This window comes from Pseudochaenichthys georgianus, chromosome 15 (assembly GCF_902827115.2).
Source record: "Pseudochaenichthys georgianus chromosome 15, fPseGeo1.2, whole genome shotgun sequence".
Lineage (NCBI taxonomy): Eukaryota > Metazoa > Chordata > Actinopteri > Perciformes > Channichthyidae > Pseudochaenichthys > Pseudochaenichthys georgianus.
The window spans coordinates 951,540-977,211 of NC_047517.1; the positions used below are offsets into that span (position 1 = coordinate 951,540).

General features: G+C 41.2%; 1 protein-coding gene across 1 annotated transcript in view; it reads right to left on the minus strand.

Moving 5' to 3' along the window:
* birc6 (baculoviral IAP repeat containing 6) overlaps nucleotides 1-25,672 on the minus strand; it is a 147,274-nt gene that overhangs the window by 61,743 nt on the left and 59,859 nt on the right.

The following is a 25,672-nucleotide window of genomic DNA, read 5'->3' on the forward strand; positions in this document are numbered from 1 at the left end:
GTTACAGTCTCCATAATCGAATATTATTTTTAAAAATCGATTTTATTTATATATATTTTTTTTTATTATTTATGTTTTGTTTTTTTTCTGGCTTTGTTTCAACCAAAATATATATAAATATATATATGCTAATAATAGTAATAGTATTAATAATTTTAAATGGCCATTGGTCACACCACCAGTTTGTTTTACTGTAAACTTGGAGGAAGCCTGCGTGCAGACTGCTGCTGCAGCACACCGACCCCACCCCCAACCCCCCTCTCCCTCTCACGTGCGACTAAAGATGAACAAAGCGGCAGCCGGCAGGTAAAAAGAGTTCCTCCTTGTGGAACTACTTCGAACATACAAGTCCAAAGGAAGTTAAATGCAAGTTCTGCGAAAAGACGTTGGTCTATCACAGCTCAACCTCAACAATGCGTTCGCATTTGAGTGCGAAGCACGCCAAAGAGGTTACAGAGAAAGACGCAGCACAGCTGGCCATTACCAACTTCACTTCAAGGCCACGTCGTTGTGATGACATGCTTGTTTGTTGTTTGTACTGTTAAACATGTTCCAGTAAAGAAAACAACGGAATTCCTTTTGTCTGAGTTTTTTTTTTTTTCCTTTTTTTTTTTTTTCTCCCGTGGGGGATAATCGATTATTATTCGCCAGGGCTGCCGAATAATCGATTTTGATCATGGTCAGTTTCTGGCAACCCTAGTTGCGATACAGTTCGATACGATTTGATTCAACATTATGCGATTCGGTGCGATTCAACACTATGCAAAAATAATGATACTTCAATTTGGTACGACCGAGGATTTTTGTTTTATTCCTGATATGCAGCAAATCATACATTAACAAAAAAGTGCTTTACATATTTGGTACTGCACATCCCATCATGCCGTTTATTTGTTTACCTTTAAAAGCTCTCCAGAGTACAGTACAATTGTATAACACCTCACAGTTAAACAATGTAAGGATGCATTGCTCATGATTAACAATGTGCAAATAACAGCTACCATAGTGCAATGCCCATACAGCTGCTGACTGATGTGCTGAACACTCATAGGCTGACTCACCAGTGAGCAGGAAGCAGTGGTTTCTATAGGAACAATAAAGAAAACAAATAACCTTTCACAAACAGCTCTTTCATAACTGCTCACAGTGAGGAAGACATTTAAATTATTATTGGCCGTCACAGGCTGCTGTAAACTAAACACCACTCTCTCTGACAGAACACCTCACTGAGTGATTTAACTCATATGTCTAACTTTCAGGTTTCTCTTTTCAGCCGCAGACCCCATGTCGCCTCTTTATGTGCGTCGCTAAGTTCCTCGTACTACTTGTGTACTTTAAAGTGGCTCGGCATCGTTAACAATTTGCGAGCGATTTTATATAGAGTAAATAGATAGAGAGAGAGAAAGAGAGAGAGAGAAAGAGAGAGAGAGAAAGAGAGAGAAAGAGAGAGAGAAAGAGAGAGAGAAAGAAAGAGAGAGAGAGAGAAAGAGAGAGAGAAGAGAGAGAAAGAAAGAGAGAGATAGAAAAAGAGAGAGAAAGATGAGAGAGAGAGAAAGAGAGACGGAGAGATGAGAAAGCAAAGAGATGAGCGAGAGAAAGCAAAGAGAAATGAAAGAGAGATGAGAGAGAAAAGAGAGAAATGAAAGATTCGAGAGATAGAAAGAAAGAGAGAAGAGAGTGAGGATAGATATTGAGAGTGTAGTTAGGATATAGAGATAGAGATAGAGAGAGAAGAGATAGTAAATGTAAAGTATAGAGAAATATATATAAATAAATAGTGAAATAAATAGATATAAATAAATATATATATATAAATATAAATAAATATATATATATAAATATATATAAATAAATATATATATATAATATAAATATATAAATAAATATATATATATAAATAAATATAATATAAATAAATATATATAAATAAATATATATAAACATATATATATATAAATATATATATAAATATATATATTGCACATAAGTAGGGTTGGGTATCATTTGAATTTCTCGGTACCCAACACATAAGTAATATTGTACATCGGACGTGTTAATAGTCTAAAAAATAAATGAAAGTCTTAAAAGCTCTGCTCCACCATTAAAATGACAGACTGTTCATTTCTTTGTATGTGTCAAATAATGATATATATATATATATATATATATATATATATCATTATTTGATTCCTTGCTGATTTTGTAAGTTTGCCCACTTACAAAGAAATGAACAGTCTGTCATTTTAATGGTAGGTTTATTTTAACAGTGAGTATAAGAATATCAAAAAGAAAATCTAGAAATTGACATTATATAAAAGATAAAAGTGGATTTGCACTTAACTGCGGGAAAAGCTACTTAATCGACAGCAGACCAATGTTTTGGCATCATGCACTAAGGTGGTCTCTTTGATAAGTTGCACTGACAATTTAATGAGAAACATGATCTTAGTTTCATGTCTTTCTCCATGTTTTTAGCTGTGTTGCAGCAACATTTAATTTAACAAATCTACTTTGGTCTGTAATTCAATATAGAAACTGGCTTCCTTGTCACACTTAAGGTTATCATGAGGCGTTTGTTGCAGCACTTGACCATTTATGGCAGTTAATGAAAAATTGCATTAAAAAACAATATTAAATTAAAAGGGATTACTACTACAAAGTAATAGTTATTCAATACATTTCCTATTAATCCATGGTGGTTACTACCTTTAATCTACTGTATTCAGGCAGAACTGTTATCAAAAAGCACTGTCCTAAAAAGCTAAAGTTTACACATTTCTGAGATTTAAAGCAGCCTTGTAGCGGTCATGTGCTAAACTCATTGGAATGCAAGATACACCAGGGCTGAAATAAAATACTAATGCAAAAACAAAGGGGATTACTGCACTGACAGCGGTCACAGTTCAATGAAGCATTCAAAGACACACTATTTACTCTGGGGCTTGATGGATTAGGGCTGTTGGTAACCATATTGTGATAATAATAAACAATACAAAACACAAATACAAATAAAACTATTTGCCCACTGAGACAAAAGAGAGTAGTAAAGGTTGGTTGTTCTGCCATTATATTATATTAAATGGTACTGTGGCATATTTGGGACATTTTCCTCAATGTGTAAAAATATATCTATTCAAGAAACATGTACATTATTTAAGTCTTGTTTTATTCTACTCCGGTCGATCAGTTATAAACAAAACTTGCTTTCACTGTACATTTTGAGGAATATTCTGGTTTCTATCAAGAAGCCTAATTTCCTTCCAGAATGAATAAAGTTATGTTATATAAATCCTTAACACTATCTGGTGCCTATATAGTAGCAATGAGGTGGGGGTTTCTACTTTGTTGGGATTCTTATTTTTGTTTCTTGCTTTGGACATCAGCAATGCAGCTAGCGCTATCCATGTTGTTAACAATATATGAACAAGCTGATTGATCTACTCCTGTATGTGTTCATATACAATCGACAGACAGAACATTTATATTTGATACAAATGAAGTGTTTCCTTTGTTGTTGGCATCTTTGAGGAAAATGGCATTGCCATGTTATCAGGAAGTTGTTGTTGCTATGGAAACAACATGACTGTATCTGATATCTTCTACATATAAAGAAGGAGAAAGTAAAGAATAAAGTTTATATTCCAATGTTAGCACCCCCGAAGAGGCACAAGCTCTTACGTTGAGTCTGGAGTTTCAATAAATTCTAAATCATCAGTAAAGTCTACGACCATATTTCGGAGTGATATGCTACATATTAACTTTCTATTTTATGCATTTCAGTTCTTCATTAACATTCCTTAATTAACACTTCACTTTCCTGACACAGTTCCACTAACATACATTCACTGTCGATTGATATTTTTTAATATTCTTTGCGGAATTTGGCCGTGTAAAATGTCCTCTTGGGTTGCTGTACAGCCAATGTGTGACGTCATTGGCAAGCGCAACGGACCCGGGCTGATCTGGTAGGCCATGGACATATGGTACCTACACCAAGCCCCCAGGAAGTGCGCCGGACTCTGAGGAAAATATTTGTTGTGGCCAAACGGCGGTACTACACTTCTGTATCAGTCGCTGGGCCCGGAAATACTTTTCCCCATTGACCAACATTGGGAAAGAGACTTCTGTAAAACTAAACTACCCAGTATGAACATTTGTATAGCCCTTATTAAAAACATTCGGTCCTCAAGTTGTAAAATGTGCTAATAACGTTATTCGCAAAGAGTTATTTTCCTCTGCATTATGAACGCGGATCTAACCCACGGGACCGCGCCGCCCGTTCATGTGACGTGTTCAGTACTACATGAGTTTTACCTTTACCCATGGATGCACAATAAGAACGGATTATATGATTATATGAATACTTTCGTGACGTTTTGCTCTCTCAAAAGTTGGGACATTTTGTCTTCATGCGCCAATGAGCAACTCTCATAGGAATGAAAGAGGCCCCGCCTCCCACGCTGTATCCAGTTTTTATTATACATCCATGACCTACACCGGCTAACGGGTACTGTTTCACAGTTTTTCTGGCCCTCCAAAATCCAGGTTCTTTCGCCATGACACAGACAGTCTGTGGTTTGTACTTGTTTAACTTTTGTCTAGTTTCTGAACAGATATGAGGAGCTGTGAGCTCTGAGTGCTAACAGCTGATGTTGGTTTTCTGTGGTTTTCATTGAAGATGACGTCACGGCTCCGTCTACACTGCGTTACTATAGTTACTGCCCCAGCTACTAAACTGTAATGGAAAGGCAGCATAAAGTGACCCAGGCATAACTATACCGTACTAAGCCGTGCGAGGCCCTGCGGTGGAAATGCGTCAAAAGACCCCTACATCTTTGCACTGCCTTCCTCTTTGTTTTCTACCCAACCATCCTTTATTTCCCAGCCTCCTTTTGTTGCCTCCTCCTCTTCCACTCCTCCTCTCTCACAGGTCTGAGTACCAGCAGCTAAGGATGGGCTGAACTCAGAGCGGAGCGTGGCAGCGCCGGCTGGATTCACCTCCTTTCTCTTTTTGTTATTGTGTGCCGTCTAGGTGGTAGCTGTATGGGTGTGAGCTCAACCAGCCCCCACTTCAGTGGGAGGGGAGGAGACAACAGAAAGTGCGAGCAATGGCACGTCCCTCCCCCTCCCTCCCTCCCTTTCATTCTCCTTCTCCTTCATTGCCACCACCATCAGAATCCTCCCTCTCTTGACATCGTTCTGCTTGGTTATGCAATGCACATTCCTCCCACGGAATAGCTGGTGTTGGAGACCTGCCGTAACACTGCTGTCACTGGCAGCAGAGGCAGATCCATATTGCCATAACAACAGTCTGGCGCTCCGGCTGCTATCGCCTCTCTTCAGACGTCTGCTCCATGGGATTTTACAGCTTTTCCACTTTTGGAATATCATCTGCCAGACTCCACTAATTGCAGGATGTAAACCATTCCTACTTGGCTCAACGGAGGATGGGTGTCCCCATCAACTGATCCTAAAGACAGTTTTGTAATGACTGGCATGGGGGCTACAGTGACAGGCATGAGGGCTTTTTTGAAATTGTACTGTTCCACAGAAGAGTAGTAAGCCATCAGAAGGGATAGAACTGAAAAAGGAGGTGTTGGATTTACTGATAAGTCGGGCAGGGAGGTGGATGAGTTGTGTTTAGGCAAAGCAGTAAAAGGGAACTCAAGAGACAGCAGACAGAAAAAAGATGGGAGGAACAGTGGGGAGGCAGGAGGGGGTAAATGGGGAGAGGGTATCTCCCTCAGAAGAAGCTACTAGCGCTTTAGCAGCAATGCAATCCTGCTGATAAGAGACGGTTGCGATTGCGAGGGGGAAACTGAATCAAAAGGGAAGTTGGGGGGTGGAGGGTTTTTAACCTGACCGGTGGCGCTACAGACTGGGTGAGTGGAGAAGTGACACATCAGGCTTTTTTATTGGAAAGCCTGTGAGCACAGCGAAGGCATCGTGCCACTACTAGCTTCTATCGCTCCGTCTGTCACTGTCTGAGGCTACACATCTCTTCTCTCCCCCCATCCTCCACATGTAGAATGTCTTTGAAGCCATGGCTTACCAGTGAGGATCCAAAAAGCATGCCGGATGTTGTTGTCATACACCTTAGACGCCTTAGGGTAAGCCACTTATTCTTTATACCATCATTTTTATTTGTGTGTAATTTCGTATTTTGTAATATCAGGCATTTCAGTGAATAAGGTGACATATATACTGCAAGAGTTGAAGGGGGTGAGGAGGATTGTAGTTCCATTCACATATAAACCAAAGCCAAGAATGCTCCTGTTAATGTTTGTGTTCACACCATCTCCAATGTCCTTCATAGGGAAGGTGGGAACTATGCTTAAAATAACTACTAACAAGGACCTGGGGGTGGGGAGTGGTTAATCATTAACGGCAAGAGAAAAGAGTTGGGCGGGCGTGAGGGGGCTCTTAATGAAAGCCTTAAATCATGCTTATTTTGACATGAAGGAACGCCATTGTGCTGTAGTGATGTCAGTTGAACAGTTTGATTGCAGATTATCCACGGCAGAGGCTGATTGGCGCTGACAGACACACTGCTGTGAAGGCGCTCTGCTCCAAGCTGTGGCAGCTCGTAAACACCGCTGTTTACACTCTAATCTCCCCTCCGCCCTGACTGGCCATTGTTATGTTCCATTAATGATTTCTTTCTTTCTGGTGGGCGGATAACGTTGGCGGGGCTGCAAAACCCAGATCAGTGTGGGACTGTTTGTTACCGTAGATTAGTAAGAGGACGAACACAAATGAAGCCATGTTTAGCCTTAAATGACTTGGTCATTCAGACAAGATATTTTGGTTGCTTTTTATGCGCGTGTGAACGGTCTGACATGCTCTTCATGATTTCCTTTTATTCCAGATAAGTGTTCCCCTGCCTGGTTAGCTGAGCATCAGGATCATGGGCACCACAGCCATCACCCTCGAGGACTTCAAGGCACTAGAGGTCAAGGAGGAGCAGGAGGAGTCTATCTTGGCATTTTTGGGCATCATTTGCACATTCCTTAACCTTTTTGTAGTCGTCTTTGTTTACATTTACACCACACTGTGAAATCAAACATAAAGGGTTCTTTAAACCTGCCATCAGAAAAGACTTCTACGATAAAGGAGGAAGTGAGCAGGCAGGAAGGAGGATTAGAAAGAGTTGGAAAAAGAAAACTGACATGAACATCTTTCCCAGAAAGAGGTGGAGGAAACTGGACACACTGGAAGAGGTTGAAGATGGCGAAGCCATGATGCCAAGCCATAGCCATGAGCCGGGGAGATAACAGAGGGCTGGGAGACATGGCAGAAAGCGGGCTGTGTGGGTCCCAGCGTGGGCAGAGCCAGGTGGACATGACTAAGCCACCCAGTGGCCTGATATGATATACAAACCTCTACTTCAACTCATTTTCCTGGACTTCTGGACTCTTTGAAAGTCTTATGGACTTTCATTTTAAATGTATGTTGATAAGACTAATTGCTCTTTGAATGGAAGGGCTTTTAACAACCTGATTACAAGTAGAACTTTTGAAGCTTCTATGGAGACACTATTTGCCACCATATCCCATCAGCCTTCAGGGCCACATATACTGTAGCTTCCTGGCCCCTGTCCAAGAGTTTCCCCAGAAATGTGGCTCTTAGTTCTGCTGTACTTTCATCTCCAAAAATATCTGCCATTTCTAAAATGCCCTCAACCAACCAGAAACAACCTTACATGTAAACACATTTTTATTTAGGAACATATGTGCAAAAACATTTACATTGTGCTGATGAGGAATTTGTAAAGATGTTACTCCAAAAGGGAGATATTTTTTTATAAAGAAAACGTTTAATTATCAAGAAATGTGAGAAAACGATAAACGTGTCAATAAACCATGTAGCCTATATACATGTCAACTGGGTCTATCTTCTTGCTTTTTCTGCATCTATTTCCACAATTTGAAGTTGGTGTTTGGGAGGGGGTTGGAATATTCTCATATATTTGTTCATGTTGATTTCAGGTTTGTGTCAGCAATCTTTTTCCTGTGTTAAAAAAGCTTTGTATACACATTTGAATCAAGTCGAGAGGTAACATGCAATAGGGGACATCTGAAAAATAAAATCTGAACATATAAAAAAAGGATAGCCTCCAGCCATTTCTGTGAGAAACCCCAAAGGAGTGTGTGTGACAGAGTCTGAGGATCATCACAGGAGTTATGTAATGACGTATGCAGGAGAAAGATGATTGCTTTCATGTGACTGGGATAGGAAGACATAAGAACCCAATTGGGAATTGAAGGGCATCTTTATGGTTGCATGTTCATACTCCCATAACATGTAATCTCACTCTGCTTGCTGATGCATGCTACATCACAACTGACAGAATAGAAAAGGGTATTTTCCTGCTAGCATGAGCTATACAGGTTAAAGACTAATCTTGACTAAAAACCCAAATGGAAAAGCAAGTGAAAAGTACAACAGAGTGGGACACTTCTTCAATCCATCCAGCATGCTAGAGAACATGAGCTAGGGAGAAGAAGCCCCATGGCTTCTGTAATTAAAATGATGATCACTAGTGGTGGCCTGGTCAAAACCACTATTTGCTACCCAGGCTGAGAACATATAAAATATAAAAAATAAAAACTTAAACAATGTGAAGCCTGTGCTAATAAACCCCACCGTTCACACACACTTATTCAATGGTGGGGAAGCTCTGTAAACACAAACACACTCGCCTGTGTCAATGGCCTTCTGTTCCACATGGTATCTACGGTATATGGAGTGAAGAATCATTACCAAACACCCTCCAACAGCCCAGTCATGTTCAGATTACCCTCCGACATCATGCGGGCGCCCACTTAACATGAATGATGGACCAGAATAGAGACTACCTCACCGGTGTAACCTGCTGCAGCTTAGATAACTTTACATTCTTATTTGTCTTGGATGAGCCTAAAGGAAAATCGAGGTTTAGAACAGTAGAGATGTTTAGTCTGAATACAACAGACATATAAACATCGCATATCAGATCGGGAAGCCAATTAGTGTCAACCACAATGTGCCAGGAATTCATTCTTCAATTGAGATACATTAGTATTGTGCTGAAATGTAAAGGTGTTACCTCTCACTAATGGCTTAGTTCATATGATGGAGTGCCAGGAGACTGTGAGAAACTGTAATGCATCCCAAAAGGCTTTGCCAAGACACCAATGATTAATGTGGAGCACTGTTGGGGCTGAGGAGCTGTGGGGGGGATAAGCAGCATGAAAATGAAAGCTGGCGTGCTAGTGGGTTCGAGTAAGAGGAAAATAAAGAGTTGGGGGTAGTAAAGAAATGAGGCTCCGTTTGGAGGGGATTTATTTCTCTGGGGGAGGAATGGGTATTTTGAGGTTGCAGTTAATTAAATACAACCAAGAAAACAAGGGTTTGATCCAACCCACCTACGGCAGTGGTAAGGCCCACTGTTAATTGTCATGTTTTGTTGTTTTCAGTGGTAACAGAGTATCTGTATAAACTCTGTTCCAGAATGTTACCAGCTCTGTGTGCTGCTTTAGAGGTGTAGAGATTATTACACCACCTAAAAAGCCTATACTGGAAGCTCGACTCGAGAATGTTAAGACGTGCTGTCATAACATCAGTCAATCTGCGTTGTAATCAGCAGCTCATACTGAACGTTTTCTTTTGGGTCTTATAAGTCACTACTATGCAGAGAACTATCCTCTGACAGCATAACAACATATCCAAAAAGGTTTTGAGGTTAGGGAGATGAAAAAAACATCCAAACTAATATTGTATAAGCGGAATAAAGTGAGGGTTAGATAGTCTCTTTATTATTATACTGTTGTCACAGGTTTGAATCTCCTTCCAAATATGTACTTTGTGTTTTAGACTGTCCTGGAACTACAGCTTAATATTTCAAGTTAAGTAAGGACTAGTGTTCATTTCGTTGACTAAAACCATGACGAAATATGTTAGTCAACAACCTTTTTTTCCATGACTAAGACGAGACGGCAACGACATCAGTAAACAATAACTGACGAAACAAAAATGTAGTTTACTAAATAAAAACTTTGCCAAAATCTCTCTTTACTTTCGTTGACGAAAAAGGAGGAGACGAAATATTATCAAAGATAACGTTACATCTCTGATAGTCAGTTTTGTTCCCAGCAGTTCCATTTCCAGTGCTGCGGCTGCGCACCAGTTGTGTGTCTGTGCTGCGTGCGGTACATTTGAATTACACCGGGCCAGAGGCACACTGAACTGTCAGGAACACTCGGATCTAACGAACCTTATTTAACAGAAACGAAAATGGCAACAACAGGGCTTGGGAAAAAGAAACGAGGTGATATTTGTCCTTGACAACATGTTAGCGCTCTCCCGAGTGTGTGTTAACCTGCTGTGGCGCACTGATTAACCAACCCCCTCAGCCTCTAGCTGAGCCGGGCATACTTTTTATTTGCACCTTTCCTTATTATGGTTGCTATTCTAGCAAACCGTGCCTTGTTTAAACTTTAATTTATTAAACGTTTTTAATGGCATCAATATGCCATGTGAACTAGCTTGTTAAGCAAGGCAAGGCAATTTATATAGCACTTTTCAACACAAGGCAATACAAAGTGCTTTACAAAAAATTAAAGACATTAAGCATTAAAAAAGAAAAGCTAATAAAATAAACATTAAAAGGAAAAATACATGGATAAAAGTTACAGTGCAGTTTAAGATATGAATAGTTCAATTAAAAGCAGCGACAAAAAGAAAAGTCTTCAGTCTGGATTTAAAAGTAGTAAGGGTTGCAGCGGACCTGCAGGTTTCTGGGAGTTAGTTCCAGATATTTGGAGCATAATAACTGAACGCTGCTTTACCATGTTTAGTTCTGACTCTGGGGACAGAAAGCTGACCAGTCCCTGAAGACCTGAGAGATCTGGATGGTTCATCATTTAGCAGGAGGTCAGAAATGTATTTTGGGCCTAAACCATTCAGTGCTTTATAAACCAGCAGCAGTATTTTGAAATCTATTCTTTGACACACAGGAAGCCAGTGTAAAGACTTCAGAACAGGAGTGATGTGATCCACTTTCTTAGTGTTAGTGAGGACTCGAGCAGCGGCGTTCTGAATCAGCTGCAGCTTCCTAATAGATTTTTTAGTGAGACCTGTGAAGACACCATTGCAGTAGTCCAGTCTACTGAAGATAAAAGCATGGACAAGTTTTTCCAAATCCTGCTGTGACATTAGTCTTTTAATCCTAGATATATTCTTTAGGTGATAGTAGGCTGATTTAGTAACTGTTTTAATGTGACTGTTGAAACTCAGGTCAGAGTCCATGACTACACCTAGATTTCTGGCTTTATCTGAACATTGCAGACTGAAGCTCAGCGCTAACTTTTATACGTTCTGCCTTGGCTCCAAAAACCATTACCTCAGTTTTATCTTTGTTTAATTGGAGAAAGTTCTGACACATCCAGTCATTGATTTGTTCAATGCACTCACTCAGTGTTTGAATTGGAGCATAGTCTCCTGGTGAAATTGTTACGTAAATGTGTGTGTCATCTGCATAGCTATGGTAACTTATTTTGTTGTTCTTCATTATCTGAGCCAGTGGTAGCATGTAGCCGTTAAAGAGAAGAGGCCCCAAGATGGAGCCTTGAGGAACCCCACATGTCATATTTGTCAACTCAGATGTGTATTCACCTATAGAAACAAAGTTGTTTCTGTCCTTTAAGTAGGATTCAAACCAATTTAGAACTGTTTCCGAAAGTCCCACCCAGTGTTCCAGTCGGTCTAGTAATATGCTGTGGTCAATATGCTGTTAGACAGCAGTTCATGAGGCACCATTTTTTTCCTTTTCATATCTATTTACAACAAAGTGGAGTAAAACACACAGTTGCAAACTTACTCAGGGTGTTATGGAAGAGTTTGAAATCAGACAGAGGTGGAAGAAGTACTCATATCTTGTGTAGGAATACTCTGTTACGGAGCGTCCACACTACAGCTTCAAAAAAAGCTTGGAGCTGGGCGTGTCTGTAGCTTGGGGATTTTATTCAAGCAACACGACCAACAACCAATCACATGAATCTCCCGCCCCCGACATACAAAGCAAAAAACCCCGGGGATTTTATGGGAGCAGTATATATATAAACTCCCCAAACAGGCGAAAACCTACCAGTTTCACCCACTGTCTCTGCCACCTCCCTCCATGCCTGGTTCCTCCGGTTTGTATCCCGGTAGGTGAAGAGGGTCTGGTCATACAAAACCGGGTGATTTGCTACGGCGATAATTAGTTTCTCCTCCAACTTTTTTTGAAATATAGAAATGAATGGCGGGATATCTCTCCCAGCTTAGACGCGGTTTGATTGGCTACGGCTTGAGCTGTCAGATTTTCCGAAACGGGATTTGATTGGCTGGCGCTGGCTACTCCGGCGTCATAAGTTGAACAGACGGCGGAGACGGACCGCTATGCTACCCACAATTCAGTTCGGCGAAAAAGCGAGGCAACGTGACGTCACCCCATTCAAAGTGAATGGGCAGATTGGAGTTGTCGACGCTGTAGTGTGGACGGGCCGTTACAGTAAAAGTCCTGCATTCAAAATGTTACTCAAGTAAAATTTGAAAAGTATTACCAAGTACCAAAAGTAAAAGTAGTCATTGTGCAAATTGGTCCATTTCAGAATAATATATATGATATGTTTTATAATGATTGATCATGAAAGTGTTCTCAAAGCTGGTGAAGGTGCAGCTAGTTTGAATGACTTTGTAGACTGCAGGGTAGCTTGTGGATTTACTTATTTCACATCATTCATCCACATCTGTGAAGTAACTAAAGGTATTAAATATATAATATATAGTGGAGTAAAAGTACACCATGTACCTCTGAACTGTAGTGGAGTAGGAGTACAAAGTAGCATCAAAGTCAAATAAAATACAAATATCTCAAAATTGTACTTAAGTACAGTACTTGAAGAAGTGTACTTCGTAACTTCCCACATCTGAAATCAGATATTACTTCAAGTCATGTGATCATTTCTTAGTATTTGATCCTTCCACTTGGCCTCAGGAAATGCAAGGACTTCACAGTTTTGGCAACAAGTTTTGGAGAAAGCAAATCGGAGACTTAAAAAGAGACAGGGAGGTGCTTCTTCATCATCTTCATCATCATCTAGCATGCAAGAAGTGTAAATAGAGGACAGTGAAGGAGACACTGAGGAGGACCACGCTTCGTGTGGGGTGAGTACCAAACGCTGTCTCCTGGTACTCATCTGAGTAACTCACTCAAAAAGTGATGTGCACCTCTGATATATGGAGTGGCTATTCATAGCTATTAAAGGTGTTCAATCATTAAGGCTATGCTTCAACAGAGCAGGTAGAAATACATAATCAAACAAGGGCTACAAACGCCCCATAATCTCCTGAGACCCCGAAAGAAAAAGGTTTCAAATTTCCTTTTTTTTTGAGATCACACAAGTCTTTAAGGTGGTAACATAATGACTAACACAAACTAAAACAATATATTTGATTTTCTGTTTTATTGTGTATCCTTTGTAGAGTACACACCTTCCGGCGCAGACTGAAAACTCATCTCTTTCGACTCCACCTCGAGGATAGAACTACTAACAAAGCACTTATATACTAATAAAGGACTGGCTTATCTAAAGCCAGTTGAGTAGCACTTGAAACGATTGGCTCTATGAAACCTGATGTTCTTATATGATTCTGTTTTCCTCAAGTTTGTGTCTTCCTGGTCGAATGCACTTATTGTAAGTCGCTTTGGATAAAAGCGTCAGCTAAATGCAATGTAATGTAATGTAGAGTACATCGGGTGTTAGTTATGTGAAGCATAGTATACAAACAACATTAACATACAAGTACATTTAGACAACAACTCAATGCAACAAATACTGAGCCCTCATTTGTAGTACTCCATCCTTTTTTGCAATGCAGAGATACATCTAACATTTGAGGCACTTGATGTATGTGTTCCCACTGCATCCGTCTGCCATGAACCCTACAGAAACCCACGTGTTAGTTTTGGCCCAGAGTGAATGACGGGCCTTTTTTCTATAACCGTCTCCTGCTCTTCCTCAATCAATGCCTCCTCCTCTGAGTTATCAACCTCTTCCTCAATCACTGCCTGTGGATCCTCATCATCTGACAGGTCTATGTCTGAGTCTCCCGCAATGATTCTGTTCAAATTTTTCTCTGCCTTGGTTAGTGAGCTGCCTCCATTTGTGTTGTGTAAAATGGGGGAAATAAAAAGTTGGCAAATAAGTATTACACTGCTCTGAAAACTCACTACACTAACTCCTAAGATGTTGCCTTACTATAATGAATTAAAAATATTGAACTCTTTGAAGCAGGAGAGGAGAGCACAGATGTCTTTTAAGTTGTCCCAATCCAAAAGGTGGGATCAGTTTATTTGAAGCAAAATAGGTCCAAACTTATACAGGGTTTTTACCTTCTCTCTTTACAACATTATAATCATACTAAACCTATCATGCTGTGATCATGTTCTAATATGAAACTTTAATTCACAGTTTTACATTTATTACCAAAATTGTAATTTTAACTGCCCAATTCAGTTGTGATTTTTAAATCTCCCGATAGAATTTAGAGGCATTTCCTCTTAAAAGACCGGTGTTAATAAAAAGCACATTCAAACTTTCATTTTCTCCCAATCAATTCACATACATTTCATACCTTTTTTCCGAAACAGATGGCGGGAATAACATTCTAAAACCCATACCTATCCGCATGAATTCAGAGGAAGATTCCTCACAGCTGGCGGGCATAATACTCAAACACATCACCCATCAAATCATTCCACTCATTTCACAAAGAAATTCACTCAGCATTCAACCAAGACATTTGAGAGATATTTACCAAGTCTGAGAGAACCTTACCGAGAGCTATTAACCCAGCTCTGAGGGACAGCGCTTACCGAGAGAGAGCATACCAGAGGAAGCCCCCGCTCTCTCTCGCTCTCTCCCAAAAAGAAAGTTCCTCCCCATCCGCCAGTGTCTTTATGCTCGAAAACAGGATAGAAAAACCTAAGACAACTCCTCCATATCCATATTTGTGGAAACTGGGCATGGCCTCTGATGTACAGGACTGGACATTACCGGACATATTCTATTGGCTATGGCATAAGACACAGCTTCCCATGTGTGTGTAAAAAGGACATGATCCCTACTTTGCAGGACTTGCAAATTATTATTCTCTATGACATAACCACCTTTTTGGGGCCTCAGTGTGTTTCTCCTTAAGTTCGGAGCCCCCCTCCCTGTGTACTGCTGTGAGAGGAGAGGGAAGAAACTGCCTTCTCCCTTATCACTGACACCCATAAATCATTATAGGTCTTACACTCAATTTAACAAACCACTTGGTTTATACTGTAAATATAGAAAAACATAACATATGAAACATTTTCATTGTGAGTTATCCAAGAATATAATTGATTATACTTGATTATAATTAACTTTCGTTTTAAGTATTCAACATACTATGAAGATCTCAACAATGTATAACCTCAAAGCTCCACAGAGGACAAAAATGAATGGGTGGGTCTCTGGAGGACACACACACATGTACAGTGGGGCAAAAAAGTATTTAGTCAGCCACCAATTGTGCAAGTTCTCCCACTTAAAAAGATGAGGCCTGTAATTTTCATCCTAGGTACACTTCAACTATGAGAGACAGGATGGGGGGAAAGAATCCAGGAAATCACATTGTAGGATTTTTTAATGAATGAATTGGTAAATTACTCGGTAAAATAAGTATTTGGTCTCCTACAAACAAACAAGATGTCTGGCTCTCACAGACCTGTAACTTCTTCTCTAAGAGCCTCCTCTGTCCTCCACTCGTTAACTGTATTAATGGCACCTGTTTGAACTCGTTATCAGTATAAAAGACACAACCTCAAACAGTCACACCCCAAACTCCACTATGGCCAAGACCAAAGAGCTGTCAAAGGACACCAGAAACACAATGGTAGACCTGCACCAGGCTGGGAAGACTGCATCTGCAATAGGTAAGCAGCTTGGTGTGAAGAAATCAACTGTGGGAGCAATTATTAGAAAATGGAAGACATACAAGACCACTGATAATCTCCCTCGATCTGGGGCTCCACGCAAGATCTCACCCCGTGGGGTCAAAGTGATCACAAGACCGGTGAGCAAAGATCCCAGAACCACACGGGGGGACCGAGTCCATGACCTGCAGAGAGCTGGGACCAAAGTAACAAAGGCTACCATCAGTAACACACTACGCCGCCAGGGACTCACATCCTGCAGTGCCAGACGTGTCCCCCTGCTTAAGCCAGTACATGTCCAGGCCCGTCTGAAGTTTGCTAGAGAGCATTTAGATGATCCAGAAGAGGATTGGGAGAATGTCATATGGTCAGATGAAACCAAAATAGAACTTTTTGGTAAAAACTCAACTAGACGTGTTTGGAGGAGAAAGAATACTGAGTTGCATCCAAAGAACACCTGCTGTGAGACATGGGGGTGGAACCATCAGGCTTTGGGGCTGTGTTTCTGCAAAGGGACCAGGACGACTGATCCGTGTAACGGAAAGAATGAATGCGGCCATGTATCGTGAGATTTTGAGTGACAACCTCCTTCCATCAGCAAGGGCATTGAAGATGAAACGTGGCTGGGTCTTTCAGCATGACAATGATCACAAACACACCGCCCGGGCAACGAAGGAGTGGCTTCTTAAGAAGCATTTTAAGGTCCTGGAGTGGCCTAGCCAGTCTCCAGATCTCAACCCCATAGAAAATCTTTGGAGGGAGTTGAAAGTCCGTGTTGGCCAGCGACAGCCCCAAAACATCACTGCTCTAGAGGAGATCTGCATGGAGGATTGGGCCAAATACCAGCATCAGTGTGTGAAAACCTTGTGAAGACTTACAGAAAACGTTTGACCTCTGGCATTGCCAACAAAGGGTATATAACAAAGTATTGAGATGAACTTTTGTTAGTGACCAAATACTTATTTTCCACCATAATTTGCAAATAAATTCTTTAAAAATGTGATTTCCTGGATTCTTTCCCCCCATTCTGTCTCTCATAGTTGAGGTATACCTAGGATGAAAATTACAGGCCTCATCTTTTTAAGTGGGAGATCTTGCACAATTTGGTGGCTGACTAAATACTTTTTTGCCCCACTGTAAGTGTGTGAAGAATTTACCAGATAATGAGGAGCAATTACAACACTCAGGATGCTTTTTATCAGCTGTTATTTAATTATGAGACCCGGGCTGCATTAGCACACACCAACATGCTCACAGAGATACTAATGCAAAGTGAAACATCCCAGCACCGTCAGGCACAGAGAGGTGGCACACATTCAGCTGGAACGGGCTCAGAGCTGACACATACAAACAGATTTAAGCATCACTGTCCCCCCCCCCCTACAAATGACCATTGTAGGTGGGGGGGGGGGGGGGGGGGGGGGGACAGTGATGCTTAAATCTGTATGTCGCTAACTGCAGCAGCTGCAGCATATCTACAATACATTTCATCTTCATACTAATAATAATGATGTATCCGAGTTCGTATTATTATTATTATTATTATAATATCTCCACATCCTCAGTAAACAAGAATCAATAGCATCCTCTGTCTATTGGAACTTAAAAGGCCCTTAATCAGTTAGTACAGCAAAGTATTTGCTAGGATTTTGTGCTCATTCAAAGCTAGTATATTATGTAGAGATGAAAATAAATGTTCATAATTTTTATAAAACATTTTGTTTTTGTTTTCCTGGCACTAAAGTGGAATAAATAACATAACAAATTCAATTAAAATAAAAGTATAATACCGGCAGTGTAAGAAAACGTTTTTAGAGAGTACTTGTCCATGGACAAGTGAGTTTGGCAATTTACTTGTCCGAATACATTTTTGCCTTGTCCAATCTGGACAAGTGAAAAATTCGGGCCACTGGAATCTTCTTCTTCGCCATCGTATTTTAAATTTCCCCACAGTTTTACGACACTGCTAACGTACAGTAAGTGAGCGGTAAGATTTGACTGCATCACACATAGGGTTGGGTTCTTATTATACATCCATGTTTGGGTATCGTTTGGATTTGAACGATTCCGGTAATGCTTTTCGATCCGGTTCTTTTCGGTTCTCGATTCCGGTTCTTTGAGAGGGTAAAAATAAGTCCCATGCCAATTTTCCTGGGAGAAAAATATATTTATGAAAACATTAAGTCAAACCTGTATTCCTATTTACGAATCACTTCATAACGTTTTCATTTTGTTACGGTTATTTTGTTACTGCACTCATCAGACCCTACTGTAAACTGGCAAATGGGCACGATCCACATTACAGCACAGCCATTTCCCTAACAACCAGCATGGCATGTCTCTATGTCTTCTTTCACAACAAAAACATGCCATTAAAATGAAGAAATTAATACTTTGATTTAATTCCAAAGTGATCATGAAATCTGGGGCACACATAAAATGAGGCTTTGACTTTCTTTGGCCATAACATTTTGATGGAAGCTTTTGTCCTTGCAATGCGCAGACTGTACCGCAAACGTTTGCATTGACTCACTTTTACACCAACATCCTAATGGGAACTGCAATCAATAGTTTGCTCAAAGACTGACATAGAAAAGCGGATGCTATTTTCACTTCACAGAATAATGCAATCCAATATTATAACACCAAAAATAACCCTAACGGCCCGTCCACACAGCGGCGTGTGTTGACGCTTGCCGGCGGGCGTGTCTAACACTCGACCAACAACCAATCACATGAATCTCCCGCCCCAGACACACAAGCAGCGGTTTGATTGGCTAGAACTTGTACTGGCATATGATTCGATTGGCTGACGCTTCTGCCGAGGCGTCAAAAGTTGAACATTGCTCAACTTTTGAAGCGAGCAACGCCAGCAACGCTCCGCATCCCAAAATGCAGTTCGGCTAAAAGTGACGTCACCCCATTCAAAGTGAATGGGCAGAAGCGTTGGAAGCTTCAAAGCACGCTGCTGTGTGGACGGGCCGTAGCAGTTACAAAAATCCTCTAACTTTATTTATCTGGAAAGAAGGCAAATAACTATTGTTGCCATTATTTTATTTTTAAACTGGGGCATGAATTGGTTGCTGTTGTATGGTGCAGTTTACACAACTGTTCTTCTTAATAGCTGGAAGTAATGTTAGGCAAAACATTAAGGTTGATTTCACCTAATCTTAAAATAAGAACATTTTGTCAAAAAAAAGGTACATTATTGACATTGGCAAAAGTAATTTGTCTCAACTTAAGTTCAGTGTACTTTTTTGAAAAGCTTTCAATAACTTACTTTATTATTTCTACTAAAATGCTTCAGAAAAAGCAGAATAGTCAATTGTGGGTTATTTGACTTATTATATTTGTACATGAACTGCCGGAAATGCAAATACGATTGCTATAAAAGCATAGATTTCTTTTTGCCACATGGCCCACAAGTGAAGAGAGCAGTGTCACGCCCCACTGCAGCCGGACTCAGAAGGTCAGCGCAGCACTAATAACCAGCCGCTCCCTGCAGAGGCCAGGCAGGGTATAAGCAATGGGCTGACCTGACCTCCACACTGCTGAAGCCCACTGAGTACCGAGAGCTCTGCTGGAAGCTCATTGTTCAACTGACTGGGAGTATAAGAGATGACCTGAGCATGGGGTCTGAGCTGCAGCACACAATCTACAGCCGTGCTCCTGCTTCTTGCTAGAAACATTACAATCCAATTTGCTCACATTCAATTACAACACACTATGACATAACAAAACCTAATCACAGTGGAAAGACACCTTTTATTCTTGAGTTTAAATATAAAAGTGTTGCTCGGACAGTGTGTCCTATAAGCCTGGACTCATTACATGTATGGTACTGGGACTTACTTCAGTGTGATTTGAAACCAAGGCAAACAGCCTCAGTTTCAGTCTAAGAGGCTGTAGCTCCATCTGCTGTTTCATGTTGCAGAAATCCTCCATCTCTTCCACAAACAAACGGGAACATCCATACCTATCTCTAGTCATTCAGAACTAGTGCAGTGCAGGAACTCGAGCCTGCAGTAATCACTACAAGAGAAGACCAGAGCATCTGTCCACTCTCTCAGCCTGAAAGGCCGGTATCTGGCAGCCCTTCACATCATGACCAGAAACCAGTGGGTCAAAATATTTGACTGAACAACCCAAGAATAAGAACTCATCTGAATACAAATAGGACCCCATGAAATGTTGCACAAAAGAGTGGGCATGCTGCTGTCCTGTTACTTAACAGGACTAACTTATTCACTTTACAGCCATCTTAGGCTGAATGTCCATATCAAGCTTTTTTTCTGATCCCCTTTAAGAAGGAAGAGCGAGGTGGTGTGTAGTCGCATGGCTTTACCTTTTCTTCTGGTTGCACTGAGCACTTGTTGAACGTTTTCAGAAGCAATGCTGTGACTGTATGACATGAAGGAGAAGCGTGACCGTGTTTGCTAATCATGAGCTGTATTTTTCAGACCGAATGGATCATAGAAAGCAAAGTAGCGATGCTAGTCCATCAGCTGCTGTTAGTGGTGATTTGTTAGGATGTTGTGCTCCCAAAAAAACATTTTTAATCCATGATTTTATCACTGAGCACAATCTTGATTTTATGTTTTTAACGGAAACTTGGATTGAACAAAATAACAGTGCAGCTGTTCTTATCGAATCAACCCCTCCCAACTTTAGTTTTATGAGTCAGGAAAGAATGCATAAGAGAGGAGGTGGAGTTGCTATTCTGTTCAATGATTCCCTTCAATGCAGGAAGACATCGTATGGGAACTTTGCTTCTTTTGAATATGTGGCCCTTCAGCTGAAATGCTCCTCTCGAGCTCTGTTCCTAAATATCTATAGGCCACCCAAATACTGTGCAAGCTTTTTTGATGACTTTACCGAACTGCTGTCTATAGTGTGTATTGACTTTGACCGTCTAGTCATTGTTGGTGATTTTAACATCCATGTTGACAACCCCCAGGACAGAGGGGCTAAAGAACTGTGTTGTGCTCTTGATAGCTATGGACTGACTCAGCATGTGACGGAGCCCACGCACAATAAGGGGCACACTCTGGACTTAATTATCTCAAAGGGTCTGAATATCTCTAAGGTTGTGGTGACTGATGTTGCGCTCTCTGACCATTCCTGTGTTTTCTTTGAGAGCTCTATTTCTGTTCACACAAGTGTTCAAAAAGAGGTAACCACAAAGCGATGTTTAACTGAAAACACTAGGGAAATGTTTACTCAGGATTCTTTGTCCACACTTGCCCCTGCTAACATCTCAGTAAATGAGCTAGTAGATCATTTTAATTCAAAAATTTTAAATGTTATAGATGCCATTGCTCCAACTAAGGTAAAGGAAGTGACTGGGAAGAAAATATCTCCTTGGAGAAAGGCCATGACCGTGAAAACAGAAAAAAGAGAATGTCAAAAAGCTGAACGCAGGTGGCGAAAAACAAATCTCCAGGTTCACTTTGACATTTATAAAGAGAGACTTGGCCTTGATAATTTGGAATTGAAAAACGCACGACAATCGTTCTTCTCTGACATCATTACCAAAAACAAAAACAACGCACGTGCCTTGTTTGCTACCGTCGACAGACTAACTAACCCCCCAGTGTCAGTAGCCTCTGAATTTCTATCCACCAGGGCTATATTGATAGCACAACTAAACAGAGTGCACACAGACTACTGAAGCCTCCTCTCCACATGAACTTCAACCTCTCTGTGAAGGTCAGGTTTAATGCAGCGTGCTGCTTTGTTGCTTCTGTGCTCTTTCATTCCAGTACAACTCCTCAGAAACCAGTAGAAACCAGTAGAAACCAGTATTTGACCAATAAACAAAACAATTGACAAAACTTTGAACTATGAAATATATTAAACTTTGGTGAGCTTCAGCGGGGCAATGCCATATAGGAGCTCCCTCTCAAACACCCAGGGGTTAAATTGGGCTGGGGCTGTCCGGGGCTAAGCCCGGCACATAGGACGATGCTCTGACGTCATCCCCCTCACACATTTGTCATATGTTTACAAAAAACGATATATGTTAAGACTTTTCTCGTTCTTAATATAGACTATAATTAGGGTCGATATGTGTTGACCTTACTTTAAAATAGCAGATCTCTGTGACCGGATATAGTTTGGCTTAGACCCCGGCTCCACGAGGACGCATACAGTAAAACGCATGTATACGCAAACGCAAAAAAGTGTTCCGTTCACACCAGTGGCGGATTTAGGATTGTAGGAGATCCGGGGCTTAGCCCAGGAGTTGTTGGGGGGGCGGGGGGGTGCAGGGGTACAGGAGTACAGTGCTATTTTTTATAAGTGGGGGGTGGACCGAACATCTTTTACGGGGGTCGTCCTCCTCCTCTAGGGGGGTCCCTATGCTCCCCCGGGAAGATTTTTTTTTAAATATTGAAGTTGAAAGCATCAATCTGGTGCACTTTGAGAACAACATTAACCCTACCTTAATAACACCTTAAAGCGGACAAAAGACACTGGAGAACACTCAGTAACACCCTTTAATGAAGCAAACTAATGCCTTAAAGAGCCTGTGACAGCATCCCAACAACTGTTGTGCAATGAAATATTGGGCTACTAGTAATCTCGAACCGTCAGTTTAAAAAAGAAAAAGCGATACCGTTCCGTTAAATATCAATAATTTCGAACATCGCGGGGAAATTCCTTCGACTCATTTTGAAGTTTTGGGGGAAGCCGGAAGTGACGTCAATGCGGGAACTCTTCGAGAGCCAAACACGGACAAAGTGTGTTGTCATGCGTAGAAATGGTGAATTACTGAGATTAGGCACGTTAATAACGTTGTAATGAAGTTGACTACAGTATATTCATATGTGTCAGTGCTTTCATGTCAATTCGGCGACATAAACATAAATGATCGTGGTGAAGATGATGATTACATTAGGATTACAAATCGGTAGTGAGAGCTACTGAATTTCCTCCAGTAGGATGTGATATAAAAACAAATCGATTATTTTTGTAGTTGTAAACTCAAGTGGATGAAACTACATTTATTAGTGCTTTCATGTCAATTCGGCTGATGATTAAAAATCGTTTGTTTGAGCCGGTCTGCATTTCCTGATGAGAAAACAAACCGATGCTTTTTGTAGTTGTAGTACACCAACATGGATTAAACGTGTGGTTTTTTTACCACAATGTTGGGGAAATTAATGGATAAAATGCACGGATTATTATTATTATTCCCACTCCGATCGGGACACTAGGTCCACCGTTTCCCCGCAGCGAGGCTCCCCCCGTTGACAGTTTACGTGGGCTGGGTGCAGTGGCGGACTGGCCATCGGGGCCGGTCGGATAAGTCACTAGCACATCCCCCATAGGCGGCGCGTGAGGCTCAGGTTTGAGAAGGCTACATAACTTCTTTTACCTGACGCTGCCCGCCTCCGGCGTCTATAGAAAAGAGATCAACTCAGTGTGTGGAGTTTACATCTCTCAAGTCATATTACAGGATAAAGGAAATACAGTTTAAACTGCCGTATGCAGAGAAGACGCCGACGTGTCGCACTTATCATTCATATTACATCATCAATCAGTCGATCATCGATCATATAATATCATAATATATCATATATTTCCTGATCTGAGTCAGCTTCTCCAGCCTCATCTGGCCGTGCAACACTCAGTGTCACAGACTGGATGCAGAAGTATTATTCAACACATTATGTTGACGAAACACTCGAGTCAAATGTAATTAAAGTCAGATCCACGCGTGTCTTAGACGTGAACGCGCTCTCAGCTGGAGAGAGAAACCCTGGCTTGATTTACCGAGTTGATAACCAGCGTCGTAGGACCGCTTAGCGAGATCTCGTTTGTTAGTTTGTTGTTGTTAGTTTGTTTGTTACTCAAACATATCCAGGGTCTGTTGAACTGGCTTCGTAGTGCAGGGCACAGGTGGCTAGCAGCGCTAAGGTCAAAGACACAGACATTATACATTATATTTGTATTTTACCAGGATGCAGTGACACAAATATTTACATATTTACATTTACTATCTACAGCACCCGCCGCCCCTGACATCCCCCACTCCCCCCGTTGACAATTTACTAGCGGTACCGAAGTGGGCCGGTCGAGAGTCCCGGGATGATTTTTAGTCCCAGTCCACCACTGGCTACATGACCATATGATCGCCCATATTGACGCACCTAATTCCTAAACTTCTAACAGATACAACATAAACCGATCCTTCAGCCTCATATGAGCTCTCAGACACGTTCAACATTAACCTGTCATCGCTGTCTGAGCTTGCTGCTGTGTGCGCCGTCGTGCGTTTACATCTGACTGTATATATATAAAGGTTTACATGCAGAAGCTGGGATCCTGGACGGTGCAGCTGGAGCGCTGTGCCCGCAATGACGTCACCCATCATTTGGCGGGACTTGAAGAATCCCCGAGAAGATCCAGAAAATGGTCAACATTGAAGGGCAGATTATTGGTTATCAAAGTACAAATATCCAAAATCAGTTCAGTAACGGTTTTCAAGGGGACAATATTTACTCAAATTGATGGGTTTGGATGATGGGGGAAACTCGTGTCACAGGCTCTTTAACTCACTCAAATAGTCGTTTACTTATTAAGGTGAAACGAATGTGCGTAGAGTTTTAAAGGATGCGGATAGTCTCACCTTGATTCTGGCGCATTGCTTATCGTTTTATAGATCTATTCTCATCCACCATCTTTGTTTGTGACGTAAAAAATGTGTAAGAATCACGTTTCTGAATCGGACACTCTGAGTGGATGCAGTCACAGCCAATCGGAGTCTGATTCAGAGGGTTGCCTGTCAGTTCCGTTGTTATGTGTACTGAAACGAGAGCTGGTATAATTCCACGCGCGAAAACAAAATAAAAAATGGAATACGTTATTTTAGTGTCTTAAAAGTAGACTGAGGTATGAAGGATTAACGTTACATCTTAGGATCATTTTTAGTCATGTTCTGTATACATACTGACATATAAGGGTATACTTAGTGTGGTTACTCCATGTTTACTAGCTATAACATTAACGTCAAATCACTCTTTTTCACTTCTTACTCAGTCAGCCAGAGTGCAGATATCACCATTAGATTCACAAACCTGAAACATCATCCATTTCTTGACTGCTGGTGATGACATTGTTGTCAGCTGCTGATACTGCTGCTGCTGCAGCTTGTGGCGGCTGCTTCAATGACAAAAACTTTCTAATATCCATAACTGTATAGGCTATTAGCTTAAAACTCATCAGGCACTAGGAAGGATCACTTCTACTTCAGGGCAGGCTACGCAGTACGCAGGCTAATGTCCCGCAGCGGATGCCTCTCTGGTGGACTCCGGTACTGCACATTACACCCGAGACGTTAAAAAAAAAAAAAAAAAAAAAGTTTTATTTTTATTTATTTTTAAGTGAAACATCCGGGGCTTTTCAGAAAACATCCGGGGCTTGAGCCCAAGTAGCCACCCCCTTGCGCCGCCACTGGTTCACACGCATTCGATTCATTAACGTGTCCGTTCACACTAGACCGCTGGAAATGCTGGAAACGCTGGAAACGCTGTAGTACATATGCGGGGCCTGTAAGTGGCGCTGCTGCCACCACAAAATACACCAAAAGCAGCAAAGAAGACCTCGGAGCATGGTTGTCATGGTTGCCCTTCTGTTTATTCTCCGCGGTGGACGGCGTGTTCTCCTGCTGTATATCTCTCA